The sequence below is a fragment of the Hordeum vulgare genome, chromosome 5H (assembly GCF_904849725.1).
Source record: "Hordeum vulgare subsp. vulgare chromosome 5H, MorexV3_pseudomolecules_assembly, whole genome shotgun sequence".
NCBI classification, from domain to species: Eukaryota; Viridiplantae; Streptophyta; class Magnoliopsida; order Poales; family Poaceae; genus Hordeum; species Hordeum vulgare.
The window spans coordinates 41098888-41114481 of record NC_058522.1 but is presented as its reverse complement, the minus strand read 5'-3'; positions in this window follow the sequence as shown (position 1 = coordinate 41114481).

Here is a 15594-nt window from a genome sequence, read left to right as displayed (position 1 = left end):
ATGACTCAAACCCATGAAAAACTTATTATTTTGCTCTCGTCAAAAACCCTTTTTCCTTTATATCAAGATCACCTTCATCATGTTGGGATACACTACTAGCTCATGAAGCCAAGTGGAACTTCCAACCAAAGTTGGTGATCTGATCCTAATATTATTTTCATTCATTAAAAACATTAATTGGTGATTTAAAATATTATTTTCCTCTTTTATATCTATGTCTATTTCTAAGGCCAGTAATGATATTCCCACAAGGAAAATTACTTCCCTGCCTTAGGAAATTCAGAGTAAATTCATGGAAGCTCAGAAGGACATATATTTTCCATACATAAGATTTTCAACCCTATTTTATATAAATATTATTTGAGTAAAACCCTGAAAACCATTTCTGTATGTTTTAGCTTTTTGAGATGTTTCCAAAGGAAATTATCTCAGTAAATTCCCATAAAATTACAGGAGCCCTCCCAAACCATATTAGGTGCCCACCTAAAATATCACCTTGATCCAAGGTGGGGAAGTGCACTTAAAGAGCCCAAAACCCTCTCTGTCCAGAATAGAGTTGGAACAACTCTACATTGCAAAGTTTCTCCAATAGAGCTAAAACTTTGCAGAGGTGTTTAACACCCCAAATGAGGACTCCACACCAAAAATGGGATTTGTGAGACTCTGTTTGGCAACACTTGCTTTGTAAAGGACAATACTGGTCATTTTGAGACATTTTCAAGTTTGCAAAGCCAAACTTGTTCAATGGAGCTCAGATTTGGTGGAACCCCATGTTTTTACCCCAAGACCAAACCTGTTAAGTTTCATTTACAGTGGTGGAGTGGAAGCACCCCAAGTCACTGTCGAACACCTACTGACTGGAAGGTAAAAACCCTCCTAGCCACTGTTTTACCCAATGTCAAGGCCCCAAACTTGGTGGGTTATAGCACCAGAACACCCTGAGCACCCAGTCAACCAGCCCCTCCCCAACTCCAAGCACAAGTGACAAGAACTCCAATTTAAGCTGCAGGGCAGTACTGGCAACACTAGTGTTCCTTGCTCCCTTGACCAGCTCGAGCCCCTACTAAACCACAATGGCTAGGCACACTCCCAGCAACACTCAGGACATGGAGGACACATCCCAAGTGCCCCAGAGCGAGCCAGCATGCCGTGGCATGCCAAAATTGCGCTCTAGGCGCGCTGCAGAGAGCCACCCGCAAGGGGCCGACGCTCCGGCCGGTCCCAGTCTCCCCAGTTATGTCGAAGCGCTCCCCCGACAACCATTCAGTGCAAAGCTACCCCAGGGACCCTCTCCCCCTCACGCAAGAGCTCAGGTGACGTGTGCCCGTGCGCGCCCGATGCGACCGAGCATGCACGGTCGCTGCAGCTCGTCCCCACTCGCTTTCCCTCTGCGGCCGTTGCACCAGGAGGCCCTAAACCACGTCCCGAACCCGTGGTTTCGCGGACAGCACCTCACTGTGCTTGCACGCGTGCCACGGTGAGTCACCGGCGTGCCCGAGTCGGGTCACGGTCGTTGGCCTATAAATAGGTCCCCCCGGCACTCCAGCACCCTCCAAGTAGCTTCAGCACAACCAGTAGACACTCCCTTGTCGCCCAATCGAGCTCGCAGAGACCCGGTGCTCGAGATCGACCCAGGCCCCTCCGCCTCGGAGCTCCGGTCGATCTCTGGCTACACATCAACTCCTGCGCTGCCCGACCTCTCATTACACTCACCTTGACACCAGGAACGTTTCCCCTAACTCTCCCGAGCGAATCCATACCCCTAGCCCCTACTTCAACGTGAACCCGAAACCCTTCCGCCACGAGAACCTTGTTGCCGGCGACCCAGACCACCTCCGGTGACGTCCCGACCACGAGCAGGTAGGCGGAGGCACGAGGAACCCGTTCCCGTTCCTAGCTAGGCCTGAGGACAACGATAGCCTCGCCGGCGTCCATCTCCACCTCTTTGGCTGGAGGTAGGAGAAGGACACGACAGGTGGAGCCCACCTGTCGATGTCCTGGGGCAGCCAGCGCGCGCAGCCGCTGACGCTGACCCCAGGGGCCCGTAGGTAAGGTTTGAACCTGGCCCGCGCGCGTCTGGAGGCCAGGCCTGCTGGCTGGGCCGGCTGGATCTGTTTCCCCTGGACTTCTTCTTTTGTTTTAATCCAGCAAACTAAATGATTTATATAAAAAGATTTAGCCAGTAGAAAATTATAATTCTTCCACCAGTAATTTTCTAAAAATGAGTAGTATTTGATTCTGTAATAGTTGGCATTTTTAAAAAACAGAAACTATTTTGGTATAAGAAAATGATATTAAAAAGCATTTGTTTGCTTCTGTTTGCCTTTAAATAAATATGCTTAGCTAATAAAACAATGGGAAACATTTTTCAAAATAATAACTTGAATTTATTCAAGCCTTGCAACATTTTTAAAAGCACATTGTGATCTGTTTTAGTGAGAGCTAGTATTTATTTATTCCTTTCTCGACGGTAGAGTTATCGAGTGACGGAGGATCCGGAGCGGAAGACCTCGAAGACCCCGGATACCTAGCTGACCAAGGCAAGCAGCCCTTTTGCCATGACTTAAGTAAATAAAATGATGCATGCTAGTATAGCAAGTATTTTCCCGTTGCATGTGATCAAAGTGCCGGTTCATCATTGTGGTGATGGTACCGGAGGCTTCCTCGAAGCACTTGCATGTTGATAATGATATTCACATGGCCCCTCGGAGCACAAACATGATGAGCTGACCCTACCATCTACGAGGATCATGCTACTATCATGTTGACTAGTAGAGTAGAACCATTGCATTGAGCTTGACCCTACCCCGTGAGGGTCATGTCATACCATGTTGACAAGTAATAATAATAGAGCATTTTATCATGAGCATGATGATGAGTTAAATAAAGAGTTTATGAAAACCCCGACGGGTGCCACTAATGCCCGAGGGTGATGATGAGTTGGTGATAACTTTTGGTGAAGTGATGCACCGGTGATTTTGGTGTGAGTATGGTTTCGGAAAAGGATTAGATTTATGATGTGTCGACCGTCCCAACCTTACTAGTACGACCACGATACCTCTTTATGGGACGGGGCTTTGTTGATTACTCTGGTCGGTGCTAGCAAAGAGCCACATTACTAGTGGCGGGAGTGATCTGTGTCACTCTCGTGATGGGGTCGTGCCAGGTAGGACGACTATGCCATTATTATGAGTTCCAGGCACACCGTTGGTCCCTGCATGGTTGATACAGTCCAGAGTCGGTGCTCATAAGACATACAACATGTGGGCTGGGTACCAATCGAGTGGACCTCTTTGTCTAGTATCGTCAGGGGAAAGGTGATGATCGGGTACTTACCTCGGGTATATATGATATACCGCGAGTCGTGGATGACACGGAATTTTCCCGTTTCTCGTGGGTCCAGCGTACTACCTCTGCAGAGTGTAAACTATTCGAATAGTCGTGTCCACGGTCAAGGACAGTTGGGTGGTGGTGCTTAAACTACGTCCAGAGTTTCCGCATAAACCAAGTGTGTGTGTGCGTGGTGTTAAAAAGGTGTTGTTATGATAATCACAATAATATGATCAAGTTCGGTGACTTGAAACATAGGGTAAACCCGGATGGTTTAGCCCTCATTAATATCTTGAGGTTACGACAAGTCCGATGACTTGGTATATAGGGTGAAACCGGTGTGTTCAACCCTTGACAGATATGTCAATATCTGTAACCTGTTCTTCAAAAGTAGTTCTTTAACTTGTTGCACATACTTGATCATACCACCACATCGCATTCCACTCAAGATAATTGTTACTGTTATTCATTACCATATATATATATATATCATAGGCTGTTTGCGAGTACATTCAAAGTACTCATTGGCTTGCCACTGGTTATGTTACTGACCAGACATGGAAGGACCGGAGTTTGGCGATGAGTACGCCGTCGGAGACGGACCCGCAATCTAGGACGCTTCCAAGTCAGAATGCCTGTCGGTGTAGGCTTGATGGCATGGGCACCGCTTAGCCCTTACGAGTTTCCGCTACTCGATGTATCCGTTTAATTTGGCTTTAGGCCTTGCTCTTGAACCCGACCTTCTGGTCGTTTGATCTAATAATTCGGTACTTGGATGTCAGACTCTATTATTCAGTATCTGTGTTCAGTGAACATTGATCCTTGGGGTCACTGGGCACGGTGAACTCGACTTGCTAGTCGGGGTCCCCACAGAACTGGTATCATAGCCATCCTGACTATAGGAAGCCTTAGATAGCATGGACGTTAATCGAGAACGTTAGAACGCCAGCCTTGCACAAGACTCTTGCACATACAACCACCTGACTTCTCTCCTATGCCTTGTAGATGGTTGCCGTACCTGAGACGCTTCTGGAGTCCGGCTTTCCACTACTTCTGGTGGATTGTCTCGAGAAGTGCCACGTACGACCCACGCCCATTTTCCTCTACCACGAGCACTGGGTCAACGCCGACACCAAGGAATATCACGTGGATGTGATAGTGAAGGCTAATGACTCCCCGTCTAGTTGGTTCTTCGAAGGACCACAGATGGGAGAGCTGATGATGGCAGTGGAGACGGCTGCACGAGAGGCACTCGTGCAACTCCGCAGCATCCTCCCTGAGATGGCTAATGAGCGTGTCACCCGTCATCTACCTTTCATTAAGGAAGGAGTGGATGGGAGTTGGACACTCACTCCAGCCATGGAGGATGGGATGCCACTAAGGTTTCAGACCTACTTCAGTCTCTCGTCAGACACCCTGACACACTTCCAGGTTAAGGAATCAGTCAAGCTTCGCCAAGAGCTGCACCTAGTCAAAAGCCTGCTCCACACTGAGAAGATGCAGAACCGCAAAATAAAGAAGGCAGGCGCACCTGAAGGGAGGGCAGCTGCTGCCACTAGGGGTGGTGTGTTACCCATCCAGGCAGTCCCTCTTCGGAGTCGCCGCCTGACAGCAGAAGAGTACACTGAGATCTTCGCCGCCTCGCCTAAGAGACGCTGAGATGTGCAGATTCTTTCTTCCACTCCTATAAAGGAAGAGGATGTTGATGAAGATGAGGATCCTGTTGAGTCCGCCTTTGAGACCGAGCAGTCCGCCGCGTAGGTTTAACGTAGGCAATTCGGAGTACCCCGAGTATAGGGTATCCTTGTATCCGTTTTTAATTTGCGCATGCGTGCTTGATGTAAGTCACCTATTGCCTTGGGCAGCCTGTAAGTGACTACGTCACCTAGTTGTCATGAATGCAATTTCCAGTTCGTCAAAAACTTTGGTTTTGAAAACTTGGCACATGCACGTATTGGACCCCCCCTCTTACTAGGAGCAAATCCTTGTATTCCCGAGCAAGGTGGCATTTTGACCTGTCTATTTCTATGACAGGATGGTGAACACAACCCGCAACAGCACCTTCGGCAACCCCGGCGCCGGCTCCTCAGGGACGCCGCAGGGAACCGCAGGAGAAGCTCACGCTGGAGGTCACCACGAGCAGCCTAGAGACCTTCCGCCACCACCTCCTCCTGAGAACTTGACGATGGCTGAGTTTCTTCAAGCTCTTCGGGAGGAGCATCAAGCCAGCAATGCCGCTATCCAGGCACTGACTCAAGTCCTGGTGGACAACCCGCCGCGGAATGAGTATTGTGGTGGTTGCTCCACTCTTTCTGAGTTCATGCGGACTACGCCCCCCATATTCACGGAGTCGACTAAACCCCTGGACGCAATGACTGGATTCGCACCATTGAAGACCTCCTTGCGCTGGTCAAGTGGACCGATGATCATGAGAAGGTCCTTTATGCTTCTCACTGTCTCGGAGGCACCGCGAGGGCATGGTGGGATGGATTCCAGATCATGCGGGCAGGGCAAGTCATCACGTGGGAGATGTTCAAGGAAGGATTTCGCGCGGCTCACATTCCGCCTGGACTAATGACCATTAAGAAGCGGGAATTCCGAGCCTTGAGGCAGGGCAGTGGAACTATTAAGGAGTACCTGCAGAAGTTTAATCTCTTGTCAAGGACGCGCCTGAAGATGTTAACACCGAGGCCGCTAAGGTGGAACGCTTCATGGAAGGGTTACAACAGTCCCTGCAATACCAGCTGGTGGTTTGCGACTGCCAGACTTTCAACGAGTTGGTTAACAAGGCGCTTATGCTAGAAGACAAGCGTCGTGCAATGGACGACACCCGCAAGCGCAAACTGATAGGCAGTGGAGGACCCGGTAACGCAAGGCCAAGACCATGGCAGTCAGCACTTGCAAGACCCAACTTTCAGCAGCAGTAGTACAAGTATCCGGTGTTTCGCCAGAATAACGAGCCTCAGCAGCAAGCCAAGCCAGTAGTCAACCCTCTGAACCACGGTGGAGTCAAGACCAACCCTCCGGGGCAAGTCACCTGCTTTGGCTGTGGTCAGACTGGGCACTATTCCAGGCAGTGCCCCAACAAGAAGCCCGATGCACCGCGTCCCAATGCACCCAACCCCGGTCAAGGTGCACCAGGGAGGAACCAGCCCCCCCGCAACCAATAGGTCAATGGTAGGGGCCGGATCAATCACATCACTGCAGAAGAAGCACAGGAAGACCCGGACTGCATTCTGGGTACGTTCCTCGTCAACTCAACTCCAGCAACAGTGTTGTTTGATTGTGGTGCCTCACATTCTTTTGTTACTCAAGGGTTTGCGGAAAAATGCGGTTTAAAACCCAATTTACTCTGCGGGCAAATGACAATCCAAACCCCGGGAGAAATATTAAGGACCAACCTAGGGTGTAGAAGGGTCGAGATAGTTATCAATGGGACGAGTTTCTTGGCAGACCTCATTGTGCTTAAATCACAAGGTGTAGAAGTAATCCTCGGTATGGATTGGTTGGCCAAGCACCAGAGTCTTTTGGACTGTGCCAACAGGGCCATCACCATGATAAGCAACCAAGGGGTCAAGGTCAAGTTTGTCTCCGAGCCAGTATCGGCTCACGCACCTCGAGTCAATAGTCTCTCCGAGGTAGAGCTTGATCGAGTGCCTATAGTCTGTGAATACCCGGACGTCTTTCCCGACGAGCTACCCGGAATGCCTCCTGACCGAGACATTGAGTTCATCATTGAGCTCATGCCCAGATCAAGGCCTATTTATAAAAAGCTTTACATGATGGGTTCCGAGGAGTTGGCAGAGCTGAAGAAGCAGCTGGATGAGCAACTCAGGAAAGGGTTCATCCGTCCGAGTGCGTCACCTTGGAGATCACCTGTTCTATTTGTTTCAAAGAAGGATGGTACCATTCGACTCTGCGGCGACTACCGTTCCCTTAATGAAGTCACAATTAAGAACAAGTACCCGCTCCCCAAGATCGAAGACCTGTTTGACCAGTTAAACGGGGCCAGGGTATTTTCCAAGATCGATCTCCGATCGGGATACTACTAGTTGAAGATCCGACCCGAAGATATACCCAAGACTGCATTCGTGACCCGGTACGGTCTATATGAATGCACGGTCATGCCCTTCGGTTTGACAAATGCCCCAGCCTACTTCATGTACCTCAAGAACAAGGTCTTCATGGAATATTTGGACAAGTTTGTCGTCGTATTCATCGATGACATACTAATCTTCTCCAAGTTCCGGGAAAGCTTCGAGAGCACCAACTTTATGCCAAGTTCAGCAAGTGTCAATTCTGGCTGAACGAAGTTGGATTTCTGGGTCATACCCTGACGACACGCGGTTTGGCCGTGGATCAGTCCAAGATTACTAGAGTGACCAACTGGGAATCACCCAAGGACGTGAAGGATGTCAGGAGTTTCCTCGGGCTCGCGGGATACTACCGCAAGTTTGTTGAAGGATTCTCTAGCATCGCTCGACCTATGACTCAGCTCTTGAAGAAAGGCTGGAAGTTTGAGTGGACACCCGCGTGTGAAGCAAGCTTCGAGGAGTTGAAGAAGAGGCTAACTACCGCCCCGGTATTGGCTACTCCGGACATCAACAAGGAATTTGTGATATATTGTGATGCCTCGGGAACTGGGCTCGGTGGAGTCCTTATGCAAGATGGCAGGGTCGTGGCGCACTTGTCAGGGCAACTGCGACCACATGAGGAGAACTACGCCACCCATGATCTCGAGCTAGCAGCTGTAGTGCATGCTCTGAAGACGTGGCGACATTACCTTCTCGGGAAGCGATGCGAGATATATACAAACCACAAGAGTCTGAAATATATCTTCACCCAGAGGGAGCTGAATATGAGACAACGGAGATTTCTTGAGTTAATCAAGGATTACGACCTCAGCATTCAGTACCATCCCGGCAAGGCGAACGTGGTAGCCGATGCCTTGAGCCGGAAGGCAGGCTCCTTGAACGTCACGCTCAAGGAAAGGTTACCCGCCTTGTGTGAAGAGATGGAGGGCTTAGGACTTGAGATAGTCGAACCAGGGTACCTGGCCAACATGGAAGTCAAGCCTACTCTAGCAGACGACATCAAGAAAGCCCAGAAGGGGCACAAGAGTATCGAAGGCCTCAAGAGGAAGGTGCGAGAAGGCAAAGCCCCCGGATTCTCGATTGATGAGCAAGGAGTATTGTGGTACGGGAAGCGCTTATGCGTACCCAACAAGGCCGAACTTAAGGACTTGATCCTGCAAGAGGCACATGACACACCGCACTCTATCCATCCAGGTGGTACCAAGATGTACCAAGACATCCGAGAACGATTCTGGTGGCATGGCATGAAGAGGGAAATTGGCTCCTATGTCGCTAAATGCGATGTATGTCAGCGAGTCAAGGCTGAACACCAGCGACCTGCTGGATTACTGCAACCTCTTCAAGTGCCGGAATGGAAGTGGGATAAAGTCGGCATGGACTTCATCACCGGGTTGCCCCGGCCGAATAAGGGTCATAACTCCATTTGGGTCATAGTTGATCATTTGACCAAGGTGGCCCATTTCATCCCTGTTAACACCACTTACGATGGCAGCCAGCTGGCCAGTCTGTACATTCATCGAGTGTTGAGTCTCCATGGAGTCCCCAAAGAGATCATGTCCGACCGCGACACGCAGTTCACCTCAAGATTCTGGAAGAAGTTTCAAGAAGCTCTCGGAACCAAACTCTCCTTCAGTACGGCTTTCCACCCGCAGACGGGCGAACAGACCGAGAGGGTAAACCAGATACTTGAGGACATGCTTTGCGCTTGTGTTTTAGCCCATGGTGCCAAGTGGGAAGACAGCCTACCTTTTGCTGATTTCTCTTACAACAACAACTACAAGTCCAGTCTTCAGATGGCCCCATTCGAAGCATTATACGGGCGGAAATGCCGCACCCCGCTCAACTGGTACGAAACCGGTGAAGGACTAGTTTTCGGACCAGAAGCACTGCAGGAAGCAGGGGACAAGGTTCAGCTTGTCCGCGAGAACTTGGAGGCAGCTAAGTCAAGGCAGAAGAGCTATGCGGACCCTCGCCGCAGAAACGTGGAGTTTATTCTCGGAGACCAGGTGTACTTGCAAGTCACGCCTCTCAAGGGGACCAAGCGCTTCCACGTCAAGGGGAAGCTAGCTCCAAGGTTCATTGGACCCTTCAAGATCACGGCAAGGCGCGGCGAAGTAGCTTATCAGTTGGAGCTACCTCCTGAAATTTCGGGTGTGCACAACGTGTTCCATGTCTCGCAGCTCCGGAAGTGTTTGCAAGTGCCGAACCGTCCCGATCTTTACAAGGATATTGACCATCAAGCTATTGACCTTCAACCGGATCTTACCTACCACAAGAGACCGATCCGCATTTTGGATGAAGCCGAGCGTTGCACCAAAAGCCGCACCATCAAGTTTTTCAAGGTTCAGTGGAGCAACCATACCGAAGCAGAAGCCACCTCGGAACGTGAAGACCATCTCCAATCAGAATTTCCCAAGCTGTTTAACGCTTAGCATAGGAATCTCGGGGACGAGATTCTTGTAAGGGGGATAGGTCTGTCACACCCTGTTTTTCACCCCAAGTTTTCTGTATTTCAAAAATCAGAGCTTGTTAAAACTTTTTCAAATAATGTTGTGAGTGCAATGTCAGCCCTTGTTTGAATGTATGCTTGCTTGTTTGATGACTCAAACGCATGAAAAACTTATTATTTTGCTCTCTTGAAAACCCCTTTTTCCTTTATATCAAGATCACCTTCATCATGTTGGGATACACTACTAGCTCAGGAAGCCAAGTGGCACTTCCAACCAAAGTTGGTGATCTGATCCTAATATTATTTTCACCCATTAAAAACATTAATTGGTGATTTAAAATATTATTTTCCTCTTTTATATCTATGTCTATTTCTAAGGCCAGTAATGATATTCCTACAAGGAAAATTACTTTCCTGCCTTAGGAAATTCTGAGTAAATTCATGGAAGCTCAGAAGGACATATATTTTCCAAGCATAAGATTTTCACCCCTATTTTAAAAAAATATTATTTGAGTAAAACCCTGAAAACCATTTATGTCTGTTTTAGCTTTTTGAGATGTTTCCAAAGGAAATTATCTCAGTATATTCCCATAAAATTGCAGGAGCCCTCCCAAACCATATTAGGTGCCCACCTAAAATCTCACCTTGATCCAAGGTGGGGAAGTGCACTTAAAGAGCCCAAAACCCGCTCTGTTCAGAATAGAGTTGGAACAACTCTACATTGCAAAGTTTCTCCAATAGAGGTGAAACTTTGCAGAGGTGTTTAACACCCCAAATGAGGACTCCACACCAAAAATGGGCTTTGTGAGACTCTGTTTCGCCACACTTCCTTTGTAAAGGACAGTATTGGTCATTTTGAGACATTTTCAAGTTTGCAAAGCCAAACTTGTTCAATGGAGCTCAGATTTGGTGGAACCCCATATTTTTACCCCAAGACCAAACCTGTTAAGTTTCATTTACAGTGGTGGAGTGGAAGCACCCCAAGTCACTGTCGAACACCTACTGACAGGAAGGTAAAAACCCTCCTAGCCACTGTTTTACCCAATGTCAAGGCCCCAAACTTGGTGGGTTATAGCACCAGAACACCCTGAGCACCCAGTCAACCAGCCCCTCCCCAACTCCAAGCACAAGTGACAAGAACTCCAAGCACAAATGACAAGAACACCCTGAGGGCCGTACTGGCAACACTAGTGTTCCTTGCTCCCTTGACCAGCTCAAGCCCCTACTAAACCACAACGGCTAGGCACACTCCCAGCAACACTCAGGACATGGAGGACACGTCCCAAGTGCCCCAGAGCGAGCCAGCATGCCGTGGCATGCCAAAACTGCGCTCTGGGCGCGCTGTAGAGAGCCACCCGCAAGGGGCCGACGCTCCGGCCGGTCCCAGCTTCCCCAGTTATGTCCAAGCGCTCCCCCGACAACCATTCAGTGCAAAGCTACCCCAGGGACCCTCTCCCCCTCGCGCAAGAGCTCAGGCGACGCGTCCTCGTGCGCGCCCGGCGCGGCCGAGCATGCACGGTCGCTGCAGCTTGTCCCCACTCGCTTTCCCTCTGCGGCCGTTGCACCAGGAGGCCCTAAACCACGTCCCAAACCCGTGGTTTCGCGGCCAGCACCTCACTGCGCTTGCACGCGTGCCATGGTGAGTCACTGGCGTGCCCGAGTCGGGTCATCGTCGTTGGCCTATAAATAGGTCCCCCCGGCACTCCAGCACCCTCCAAGCAGCTTCACCACAACCAGTAGACACTCCCTAGTCGCCCAATCGAGCTCGAAGAGCCCCGGTGCTCGAGATCGACCGAGACCCCTCCGCCTCGGAGCTCCGGTCGATCTCCGGCTACACGTCGGCTCCTGCGCTGCCCGACCTCTCATTACACTCCCCTTGACACCAGGAACGTTTCCCCTAACTCTCCCGAGCAAATCCATACCCCTAGCCCCTGGTTCAACGCGAACCCGAAACCCTTCCGCCACGAGCACCTCATCGCCGGCGACCCAGACCACCTCCGGTGACGTCCCAACAACGAGCAGGTAGGCGGAGGCACGAGGAACCCGTTCCTGTTCCTAGCTAGGCCTGAGGACAACGGCAGCCTCGCAGGTGGAGACCACCTCTCTGGCTGGAGGTAGGAGAAGGACCCGGCAGGTGGAGCCCACCTGTCGGTGTCCTGGGGCAGCCAGCGCGCACAGCCGCTGACGCTGACCCCCCAGGCCCGCATGTCAGGTTTGAACCTGGCCTGCGCGCGCCTGGAGGCCAGGCCTGCTGGCTGGGCCGGCTGGATCTGTTTCCCCTGGCCTTTTTCTTTTGTTTTAATCGAGCAAACTAAATGATTTTTATAAAAAGTTTTAGCCAGTAGAAAAATATAATTCTTCCACCAGTAATTTTCTAAAAATGAGTAGTATTTGATTCTGTAATAGTTGGCATTTTTCAAACACAGAAATTATTTTGGTATAATAAAATGATATTAAAAAGCATTTGTTTGCTTCTGTTTGCCTTTAAGTAAATATGCTTAGCTAATAAAACAATAGGAAACATTTTTCAAAATAATAACTTGAATTTATTCAAGCCTTGCAACATTTTTAAAAGCACATTGTGATCTGTTTTAGTGAGAGCTAGTATTTATTTATTCCTTTCTCGACGGTAGAGTTACCGAGTGACGGAGGATCTGGAGCGGAAGACCTCGAAGACCCCGGATACCTAGCTGACCAAGGCAAGCAACCCTTTTTCCATGACTTAAGTAAATAAAATGATGCATATTAGTATAGCAAGTATTTTCCCGTTGCATGTGATCACAGTCCCCGTTCATCATTGTGGTGATGGTACCGGAGGCTTCTTCGAAGCACTTGGATGTTGATAATGATATTCACATGGCTCCTCGGAGCACAAACATGATGAGCTGACCCTACCATCTACGAGGATCATGCTACTGTCATGTTGACTAGTAGAGTAGAACCATTGCATTGAGCTTGACCCTACCCCGTGAGGGTCATGCCATACCATGTTGAGAAGTAATAATAATAGAGCATTTTATCATGATCATGATGATGAGTTAAATAAAGAGTTTATGAAAACCCCGACGGGTGCCACTAATGCCCGAGGGTGATGATGAGTTGGTGATCACTTTTGGTGAAGTGATGCATCGGTTATTTTGGTGTGAGTATGGTTTCGGAAAAAGATTAGATTTATGATGTGTCGACCGTCCCAACCTTACCAGTACGACCACGATACCCCTTTATGGGACGGGGCTTTGTTGATTACTCTGGTCGGTGCTAGCAAAGAGCCACATTACTAGTGGCGGGAGTGATCTGTGTCACTCTCGTGATGGGGTCGTGCCAGGTAGGACGACTATGCCATTATTATGAGTTCCAGGCACACCATTGGTCCCTGCATGGTTGATACAGTCCAGAGTCGGTGCTCGTAAGACATACAACATGTGGGCTGGGTACCAATCGAGTGGACCTCTTTGTCTAGTATCGTCAGGGGAAAGATGATGATCGGGTACTTACCTCGGGTATATGTGATATACCGTGAGTCGTGGATGACATGGAAGTTTCCCATTTCTCGTGGGTCCAGCGTACTACCTCTGCAGAGTGTAAACTATTCGAATAGCCGTGTCCACGGTCAAGGACAGTTGGGTGGTGCTACTTAAACTATGTCCAGAGTTTCTGCATAAACCAAGTGTGTGTGTGCGTGGTGTTAAAAAGGTGTTGTTATGATAATCACAATAATATGATCAAGTTCGGTGACTTGACACATAGGGTAAAACCGGATGGTTTAGCCCTCATTAATATCTTGAGGTTACGACATGTCCGATGACTTGGTATATAGGGTGAACCCGGTGTGTTCAACCCTTGACAGATATGTCAATATCTGTAACCTATTCTTCAAAAGTAGTTCTTTAACTTGTTGCACATACTTGATCATACCACCACATCGCATTCCACTCAAGATAACTGTTACTGTTATTCATTACCATATATATATCATGGGCTGTTTGTGAGTACATTCAAAGTACTCATTGGATTGCCACTGGTTATGTTATTGACCAGACATGGAAGGACCGGAGTTTGGCGATGAGTACGCCGTCGGAGACGGACCCGCAATCTAGGACGCTTCCAAGTCAAAATGCCTGTCGGTGTAGGCTTGATGGCATGGGCACCGCTTAGCCCTTACGAGTTTCCGCTACTCGATGTATCCGTTTAATTTGGCTTTAGGCCTTGCTCTTGGACCCGACCTTCTGGTCGTTTGATGTAATAATTCGGTACGTGGATGTAAGACTCTATTATTCAGTATCTGTGTTCAGTGAACATTGATCCTTGGGGTCACTGGGCACGGCGAACTCGACTTGCTAGTCGGGGTCCCCACAGTCTGGTACTCGACAGGTGGCTCGCGCACGGGCACCTGTGGTTGGCCTAGGCCCCAATATGCGTAGATGTCCGAGGGCATAATGGTGTACCTGCCTGCATGAAGATTGAACAAAGAAGGAGCAGGCAAAGTAATAGTCTCACGAGTACCCTGACTAAATACCAGGTTATAAATCATCCTTCCACCTATATCTCTATCAAGAAAGTCATGGCGAACCATGCTATCGTAATCTAGATATCTCTCGGGAAGAAGAATCTCTTCTTCCTCCTCTAGTCTAATGGGTATCTCAAGGTGTCTAGCAAGATGATTCGCATAGATACCTCCATAGACGACACCTTTAGAACAGTTCAGGTTCAACCGTTGAGCTACTATAGTGCCCGAGCTATAAGTTTTATCGTTATAAACGGCTTCGCACAAGACCGCAAGATCTGGGGAACTAAGTGAGCCAGGTTTCCCATGGCCAATCAAACATTTTCCCACAAATAGTGAGAAGTACCGTAGCACGGGAAAATGAATGCTAGCAGGTCTAGCGCAAGGCACTCCTCTCTCCTCCCCTACAGCAATTGTACCGATGAAAGCTTCCAAGTCCCGTGGACGAGGTTCATGAATATCCCCAACATAAGGTAATTTGCAAACATTGCAAAAATCCTGGAGTGACATACGCTGGGGGATATCATAAAGTTTAAACTCAACCATAGGGGGATTCTTCCTTGGATAGAAGTTAAATCTTTGTACGAAGATATTAGTGAGGAGGAGGTATTGTGAACACTTATCTTCAACGAACGCGGTAAGGCCTGCGTTCTCCACCAAGTGATAAAAGTCCTCATAAATTCCAGCGGCGCGTAAGAACACATCGCTTGTCCACTCGCTCGCTCGAACTTCTGTGACTCGAGGGACCAAATACTTGGGCTTCTTCTCACTCCCATCCTCCTTGGGGTCACGGCTTGAAGAGCCTCTCAAGAACCTCCTCATCTTTTCCCTTTTCTATCTCTGAAAATATCTGAAATTTTTAGTGACTTCTAAGGGAAAGTGAATAAGGACCAACGAAACTTGTAGCAACTACTCCCACAAGTGCCTAGAGACCATATTACGCATCAATACTACTTGGGACTAGCTAGAATCAGCATGCAAAGCTCAAGAACATGGTCGCCAAGGCAGCAAAAATCCGCGGAGCATAAGGCACTAGAGCAAAAACTAATTGGACCAATGGAGGAGTTACTTACCAAGGAGTAATTTCCCCAAAACAGTTTGGAGAACGGTGAATTCAGCAAGAGGAGCAAGAACACGGGTTTTGGAGGTAGGAGAAGAGGATGAGGGCAAGAATGAGTGGAGGTGGTGCCTGTGGGCCCCACAAGCCTGGGTGGCAC